The following is a 9380-nucleotide window of genomic DNA, read 5'->3' on the forward strand; positions in this document are numbered from 1 at the left end:
TAAATTTCCCCCGCAAAGCTGATTCCCAGAGGGCAGCGTAAGTCGCTCAATTTGCCGGAGCGGAGCACATCATTGGATGGCTGGATTCCTCTGCTAATGTAATATGCCAGAAACAATATTTAACATCACAGACTGTGAACACATGGCAGATCAGGGAAGATGTCATCAGTAGTGTGCAGCAGAGGGAAGGAGAATCTTCAGCTGCACATGTTAAAATTCTGGGTCTGTAATGTGGTTTCTTTGCAGGAAACAAGCACTGATGCAGTTTGTTCAGCTTTGATATTCTTCTCCCAGAAACTGTCTGAATTTACTGCACTTTACTCATTTGTGCTCATGAGTTACTATTGTATCCTGACCTGTAGGCCTCCATAGATTTTCATCTTTGTCAGTTTTTGCTAATTTGAGAGAGAGAAGACAAAGAGAGATACCTTGTGCCTCTGATAGCCACTATTTTAACTGTTAGCTTTGCTATTGTCACAGAAATTATCTTTTGTGTTTAAAATGGCAACTGTGACATTTCACAGGCCTATATGATATCACAGATTTAGTTATTTAAGAATGTTAGAACATATAAATAATATATGAATTCTTCAGTTGCAATGTCTCGATGATCATCATTAAATCATTTTTTAAGTATAGAGCTAATTATCAGCAACATGAAAGACTTTTTGTTTCTGGCCCCTTTTATATTGTTTTCCACCAACTTCAGAGAAAAATATATGTCACTCTAGCTGCTACTTTCTCTGTCTCCATATACATCCAGAGAGAATAATCTCTCATTATTCTTTCACGTCTGACAGCCTGCTGATTGTGTAGTCTTTATTTTAGACATGTTTTAATTATCACCTTCGATACTTGTCAGGACTTTTCACTTCACACCTTTGACAAAGCACTACTTCTAGATGGTGCGTCTGGTGTTAATTCTACATAAGGTTTAAGGTGCATTTTACAACCAGCTCTACGTCCAGTGGGTGCAACCGGCTTCCAGACTTTAATTCCCAAATATCAAACGAGATCGCGGATACCACCCTACCTCTGCAGGGTGTCTGAGCTCAGCCTTATAGATAGGGTGAGGAGCTCTCACATCTGGAGGGAGCTCTGAAGTAACAAGTCCCTGCTCCTTTGTGAGCCAGTGGAGGTGGTTTGGGCATCTAATTAAGATGCCTCCGGGGCAACTTCCTTTGGAGCTTCCTAAGGTACATCCAACTGGGAGAGGACCCCAGGGTAGACCCAGAACTCACTGGAGGGATGACATATAACATCTGGCCTGGGAATGCCTCAGGATCACCCAGGAGGAGATGGAAAGTGTTGCTGGAGAGAGAGAGACATCTGGAATACCCTGCTTAGCTTGTTGCCACTGCTACCCAACCCCTGGATAAGTGGAAGAAAATGGATGGATGGATGGATGGATGGATGGATGGAACATCAAACATTTTTGATGTGAACAGTTCAGGAGGTTTAAGACTGGATTTGTAAAGCCCTCACATTACCAAATAATCTGGGCTGAACATGGGTACCGACCCAGACCAGATTTCTACTCTGATTGTCGAGAGAAGTGAATCAAGGATAAACCGGCCCAAAACTCCTCTAGTCTGAGCCCGGCATTAACTACGACATCTGTTATGAGAAGTATTCCCCTCGTGTGAAAAACATTAGGCTTGAAGTGAAACACAATGTTATTCCAAAATAGATGGATGACTTCATTATTGTTACCTGCTGTTCAGTGATTGAAAATCATACATAGATTTAAACACACATTTTACTGTCATTACTACACAGTTGTTGTCATGACACCAGGTCGTTTTGTAATGGCTCCATAGTTTGAAGGCAAAGAGTGGGGAGAGGTGTTAACTAAAAAAGGTGAGAGCTGTTGCCTAGCAAGCGCATATATTTCTCCCTGCTTTCATCATTAAGTAATTGTTGATTAGCTGAATGAGAAAAGGCAGTCGAAATTAACCCCTGTTGCTACTTCACTGAGTGAAAAGAGGTAGAAAATTATTGATTCAAATTAAATGACTTAATTTCCCACACCAGCCAATAGGTGAACCTCTTGGTCACAGAAAAACAAAAAGATAAAAAAAAATAAAAAGAGATTTTAAAACCTTTTGTTGCTCTTTGAAAGCACTGTGAACAAGTCATGATTGATGTTTCAGTACTGGCTTGTGTTTGTGCACGTTCTCAAGCAACAAGGTTTAAACAATGAAAAGCAAAGACACACTCTACAGTGGGTGTCAGCAGAGCATCACTTCACTGTTTACCAGCCACTTTCAAAACATAAAAAGAAGAAGAAAGGTGACCACAGCAAGCACAGAATGCAACAGCTACCATCAGCTACCAGACCGATGAGTGTTACTAGTAAGAGGAATAGAGTAAGATCGACAGGGCCTCAGTAGGCCAACAAACAAAGTGAACCATGGCAGAGTAAGATAAGAACAACCCTTCATCCAACAATAACACGATGGAAAGAAGCAAAGCAACATGAATCATGAAATTCCTCTGAGTTTAACATAACCAGGTTTATTATTGGCATAATGATACATCCAAGTTGTTTTCCTTCATTTATCAGCCCTTTGGTGAATTACAGAGCCATACTAGCAGCCATCAGACTGTATCTTCTTCTTGACTGAAGATGATGCAGATCATATTCACATGTTGGGTTACAGTAACTCACTCACTAATTGTTGCCATGGCTTGAGTTGTCATCCCTGCTGAGGCTGCTAATCACTCTCTTCCTGGGCTTTTGGTGGTCAACACTAACTGGTCTGCTGTGGGCTCCATCACAGTAAACAGATGAGCCATATGCATGACAATAGATGTCAAGAATTTCCACCTCATTGGAAGACATGTTTCCTCTCTTGTTTCAAAGTCTGTTCCCCTTGTAATTGTGTTTCCCTCCCATTAGAGTGGTTCCTTTCACCACTTATGCATTCACAAAATTAAATGAGCCGGCCCCCTGCGATAAACGCTTGTGGCAGCAGGGGATGCTGTTGCCGCTGTTCATCAAAGTTATTTCGTGTCACTTTAAGAGATCCCTTCTGAACACTCTTCCAGTGGAAGTGATGGGGGACAGAACTCACAGTCTTTACAGTCTGAGTAAATTAAATCAAGTGGGTAGCTTTCAAAGTTACAGCAACATTAGTACCACTTTCTCCCTTTGTGTTTCTCCAGACAGTGTTTCTGTGCTGCTCTGCTCAGAGAGAATTTTGTACTTAAAAGACTGTGGGAGGCATTCACTTGATTTGCAGAACTCGGTCTGCTAAAGACTTTCATATAAACTGTGAAGTGTATTTTTGCATAGTACAAGGACTGTGGATTATGTCCATCACTTAGACCCTGTTAAAACCTGGTGTTAACCTCCATCTCAACTGATCCGATGACAAGTGGACAGCAAGTACAGGTGTGAACGCACCTAAGATGCATCGAGGACACATTTGAGATCCGACAGGTCACCATGTGTAGTACAGTCTGTCAATCACACAGTAGCCCCACCCTAATGCATACCCTGCTTTATTCTCTATTTTCCTCTAAATGGGACCATAATTTAAAAAATGAACATTATGTTGTATTGAAGAAGACTTAAAACTAGTGATTGAGTAGAAAGTGGGAAGTAGAGACATTTTCCCATAGATTTCAATACAATCTGACTCCTTTTTGCAGTCGCCCCCTGATGGTCACTAGATAGAGCACAGGTTTAAGGCTCTTCTGCATTGGCCTCACTTTTCAGACCCAGTGTCTATGTTAATTTTTATATACAATCCATGACCCTGGGCCACAGTAATGGACCGCCTACTCAACTGAAGTGATCTGCCACAGTCAAATTAGTCCCCTAATTACTTCTAATTTATGGTGCCCTTGAGAGCTCAACACACTGCAACTTAAGAAAACACATGCAGATCGACAAAACTATTTAATGTCTTCATCCATTTGACAGCACATTCAGAAAATACACAACACAACCAAAATCAAACTGCAAATACTGACAACACAATGGAAGTGTCTCCAGGGGACACAAAAAAGTGATGAACGCAGCTGGGATGCACTTGTTGTTCAATGCTGTGTGACTATTAAGTTCCACCAGGTTCCTTTTATTTTTGTGTTAAAATGATAAAGATGTTTTCATATTTGTTTGTGTTTGTCTATTTACATGTCTTAAGTTGCAGTACATTGAGCTCTCTGGGCCACCATACTAATTAGTTCATCCACTGTGAACCAAAAATATTTTATTATTTCAAATGGCTAAAACCTTATTTAATCATCGTGCTGTGTGCAGTGCAATGATTCCCTCAACCCCTCCCTACCTCTCCCCCCACTCACTCACTCACTCACTCACAAACACTTTGACAGCAGATCTGTGTCATACACTGAAACTGCATTAGGAAGGGGAACTGTTTTAATGTACATATGGACACATTATTTTAAGACAGACTTGTTAGTCCTTCACTCCATCAAGCATTACCCCTCTTCCTCAATACCCCAATCACCCATTTCCTCAACACCCTCACATTTTCAAGTAGCGAGGTGGCTAGTTAATGCTGTGGCTGAGAGAAAACCTTTACACTGCTGGCCCACCAGCACACAGCTGTGGTTCAGCAGTGTTGAGCCTCTGCCTCCTAGTGGCTACAATAGGGAAGAGCAGGTCAGGCAGTGGATACAAAGCCATTCAAGGGTGCTAATAAAGGGAAAAAGGAGAGACAGTGTTTCACTAATTTGTGACAAATTTCAACCTATTCTCTAATTTGATTCAACAAAGAAAAACTGAACTAATTACAGTATTTTTGTTGTCATGGCACCATATAGATGCAGGGGCTGATGACACTGCTCAGGCCGGATGAAGTAACTGTGTTTATATGGAAAACTGCACAAATGAAAAGATCAAAGTAGAATTCTCCTTTTGAAAATATGAGCCCTTTAGTTTGCTTCATGTCAAATGCTCATCACCACTGAGATGTGATGTTTCAACCACATACATGGAGCAATTTAGCTCACAGATTTCTCATCAGACAGAGGAAATGACAACTGAAGAGCCATGACACACACACAAACACACACACACACATGCAGGATGAAAGAGAATGATTTAACATGGTGTAAAAAAGTCGGCTTTCCAGATGACTCAGTACTTTTATTTATTCTCTCTGACAGTATTAGTGTTGGTACATGTTTCAAGTCCGACGTGAGAGCTTTGCTCCGTTGTTCAATTTACAAAAAAGGTAGAGATTTTCTTTATTATGCATGCTTCTACAAAGTGAAATATCTATATAGCCAATGCTGCAATGCTGCAACTTCCTGCGTCACTGCGGTTGCTGCAGGTGTGTGAAGACTGATATATCTGTCTGTATTGTGATCAATTTTTCCATGTATAATTGTTAAATGTCAGAGGGATGCATTTGTTCTGACAGGGTGCCTTAAAGCTGGAATTTAGATTTCCCTATTGTCATTATCTTGATAAGAGCCATAACATCCAAATTTAGTTTATCAGATTAAGTATGCAGACATACAGACAGTCTCTGCACACCCACACAGATGTTTTTCAATTATTCTGGCTGATCAGACTCTAGTCAGGTAGAAGCTAATGGGAGCAATGCTGGGAGTTATGTGATGCATTAATACTCTGTGCACTAATAAGAGTGATCAACCTCAGTTTGCCCCTGCACACCTCAGAAGGTCCAATCAAGCATCTAAAGTGAAACCACTTGTATGAGTGGAACATGGATGTACGTGAGCTTTAAGCCTAATTATCTTCCTAATGGTATGATCGCTCTCAACACTCTTAACTTCTTTATTGGTCGTTGGTGTTGGCGGTAATTTAAAGGAGTTGTTCAACATTTAGGAAATTGTACTTATTTGCCTTATTTTTGAAAGTGAAATCAAAAGATCTTTATCACTCTTATGTCATAAAGTGCAGAGAAGGAGTCAGGATATCGTTAGCTTAGCTTATGAAGAGTAAAAATAATTCATAGGCTAAGTGAGCAAGGAAGTAAGTAAGCTCTGTCCTGAAAGTTTCTCAAAGCTCCCCACGAAATCTTATGTATTTCTGTATAAGTTTAAAAAGTAACAATAATAATAACAAACTCTCATGGGTATAGTAGATGTTTCCCTTTCAAAGCCCCAGCTAATCTGCTTCATCAGGACTCTCTGTATGTGCAGAATGGCCAGCTCTAATTTGGACCCAGAAGCCGACACAGAACACAGTGAGGGTTTTGGTAAATTATTTAGTAACATAAATTTGCAGATAAGGGTTGAAGGTGGGGGCCAGGGCAGAGTCAGGCAGGTTGCCTGATGAATGGTGAGATGGAGACCAGCTGAAGGCTGAGCACTGGTGGCGTGGTCTAGCTGATGAACAGCAGTGGGGGCAGCGGCGGGGGCACTGTGGTCAGTCTGGTTCTGCAGTCTTGAGGCACAAGAGAAGTTTGGTTAGTTTTGAGCACAAGGAGTAGCACAAGAAATGACCCTGAATACTGGAGTGGCTGAGAGAGTCTACCGCTTGATAGGTTGTACAGTCGGTGATGAGTGAGGGGAGAGCCAAAGTACCTGAACTGAAGGTGACTGTAGACAGGTGTGGAGAGAAGCCAGGAGGCAGGTGAGGTAAGCCACGCCCACAACACATACACAGGGGAAGCAGGGAGAACACTGAGAAATACATGGGAAAGAAAAGAAAAAGAGCTTGCAGTCAGATCAGTGACTGTGTTTGATAAAATTAGATTGATAGTTACCAAACAGCCCAGCAGCAAATTCTGATATTATGCGTGAAATAATCTTTCCCCAGCTTGGCCCCACTCACTTCAAACATCCTACTTCAGTAAGAAAAGCACAGAGAAAAAAATAAATCCAGAAATTTCCTAAAGGTCCCATATTGTATAAAGTAAGATTTCCATGTCTTTTTTTATCATACAGCAGGTCTAGGTTCTATATTAATACTGTGAAAGTATCAAAAGGCATGTTTCCACTGAGCGGTAAAGTTCAGTTTGGTACAGTACGGTACGCAATTATTTGCATTTCCATTTGTGAATGGTACAAAAACACCTGTCCCGTACCATTTTTTGACTCCCTTCCATTGGGGTTCCAAGCATAATGGTTCGGTACCTAAAGGGTGGAGCTAAACCAGGCCAGACCCCCTGCAGTCCATTGATTGGGCGGCAGAGAATCGTCACTTCTGTGCAACAACGCACCATTTTTAAATGTCCCGTGGAACAACACACAGACTGAGCCACTTTTAAATACCCCGAAAAAGGAGGAATGATGCTAGCAAACAGCAGCCTACCCTGGACGACCAAGGAGGTGCATTGTTGTTTGTTGTGTTGCGTTTGTTGTCGTCGCACCTTCATGATGTCACGCTACTCGCCTCGCTGACGCAGCTATCACCATCAAGCGTACACCCCGCCTACCAAGTAAGGGTACTGTTTGCAGTTGGAACACGAGCCAGGTCAGGGTGAACTGTACCATACTGTACCGTACAAACCCAGTACACTTGGTGGAAACATGCCAAAAGTGCTAAGTCCACAGAGAAATGCAACCAGACTGCGCCTTAAAACAAGGTCAGGACTTCTGTAACTTTGTGATGTCACAACAACGCAGTCATTGCCCTCAGCCACGCCCACCTGGACCCACCTTCCAGCCTACAGGATTTGGTTTGAGTGTTTACCTGAAATCTGCCTTTATTTATTTGATCACACAGAAAATACAGAAGACCTGTTGTTACTCTCCAGAGAGAAGCCAGAGAGAGGGGATGTAAAATTCAACAGAGATAGTTTTTGGTATTTAGAACCACAAATACATATTCGTGGGGATATCAAAACTTAAAATAAAACACAGCACAGTGTAGAATCTGGGACCTTTGAGTTAAATAACCAAAACAGTTCTTACGTTGACAGAAAAGAGGGTGTTTGTGTAGGATCTCATTATATCCCATAATAATAAGATAACTGAAGGAATATGTCATCATGGCTATTAAAGTACAGACATTAGATTGATATTGCTTTTATGCACAGAAAGCAAAAAAACAAAAAAAAACTGTCGAACTTAACTTTTTGAGGTATTTCTCTGACCAGTCAGCCGAGGTAGCTGGTTGCCATTTCGTCACGGTCATCCACTTCGCAGATTCTCAGTCACTCAGCAAGTTTAACTTTACTTTCACTATAGCTCTACAGGTTCTCTGCAAAGAGCAGAACCCTGCTCTGCCTGTTGTTTCCACCTCATTATTCTCGAACACACCTCTTTGTGCTGCACTAAATCTAATAATGCTAAAGTCTCCCCGTCTCAGGCGGGTGTCCCACACCGTATTATTTTCCTGCCTTCCCTGCCTCTGTGAGAGGATACTTGACATTAAAAAGTTTGAGGGCCCTTAATCCTGGAGCCCTCAAATCCACACACTGCCGACCTGATTACCCATTCAGTGTGAAATGACATTCTGAAAAAAGCCTGAGCTCTGACAGGTGGCTCTTTGTCATCATTATTCCAGCGTAACACCCCCTCAGTCCCGCTTACTGTGCTGTGCTGCCGGTCGTGACAGCTCTGCACCTATATAAAGGCACATGTTCTCAAGCTCACAGAGGCACATACAAGCTCACACACACACTGGGCAGACTTGTAAAAATGTGAGGATGAGGTCTTAATCACTGGAGCAATTAGCAACGGAGTCAAAGAGCGCTTTTCTCTGAAATACGTACACAAATACAAACAGAAGCACACATTCACACACACACACAGACAGCAGGAGGAGGCACCTGAGAAAGAAACAAAATTAGGTATCGACTGGTTGTCAGAGAGGCATCATTCATCCACAGCAAGGTGACACAACGCACAGAGGAATCAATCAGGAGGAGAAGGAGAGGGGAAGATATTTGCGTGGAGCAAAGGCCAAACAAATGACTGTTGTGCATCTGTAACTAAGCTGTAGCCGATGCTGAAACACAAAGAGCTTTAGATTCAGCTGCATTGCAACCTATCAGACATGCTGCAGCTCTAATGTGAAATCTTCAGCTTGTTTCTGCAGCACGGTCTCATCCTTCACTTCTAAAACTCTGTCACATCTGTGCATATCTGTTATTGTTGATTATTTTTAGGGTGAATTTCATATATAGTAGTATAACTTTTAACATGCTAAATAAATGTGCAGTTACCTTCACAACATTTCAGTTCATCTAAACAATAATTTTGAGTTTACTTCTGATTTATAAAGCTCATACATCCGTCACCAGGCCCAGAGCCTTACGTTGCAAGACTTCAGTAGATGAGTGAATCATTGCCTTTATATGAGAATTGCTATACTATTGTGGTACAAAACATTTGTAGATTGCAATTCCTTACTTTCAGTTGGCAAGAAATAAAATAAATAAAATGCCAAATTACTCACAAATCAAAAACCTGAAATAAAAAAGTCA

The 9380-nt window shown here is 41.5% G+C and overlaps 1 long non-coding RNA gene across 1 annotated transcript; it reads right to left on the minus strand.

Moving 5' to 3' along the window:
* Positions 1-4819: 4819 nt before the first annotated feature.
* Positions 4820-9380, minus strand: LOC139627240 (uncharacterized). Its single transcript, XR_011692539.1, has 3 exons — positions 8025-9380; positions 6532-6630; positions 4820-6391 (listed from the first exon to the last, which is right to left on the minus strand). It is a non-coding gene; the product is annotated as an uncharacterized lncRNA (long non-coding RNA).

Source organism: Trachinotus anak, unplaced genomic scaffold, assembly GCF_046630095.1.
Source record: "Trachinotus anak isolate AG129_WGS33_773 ecotype Australia unplaced genomic scaffold, CSIRO_AGI_Tana_v1 ptg000002l, whole genome shotgun sequence".
NCBI classification, from domain to species: Eukaryota; Metazoa; Chordata; class Actinopteri; order Carangiformes; family Carangidae; genus Trachinotus; species Trachinotus anak.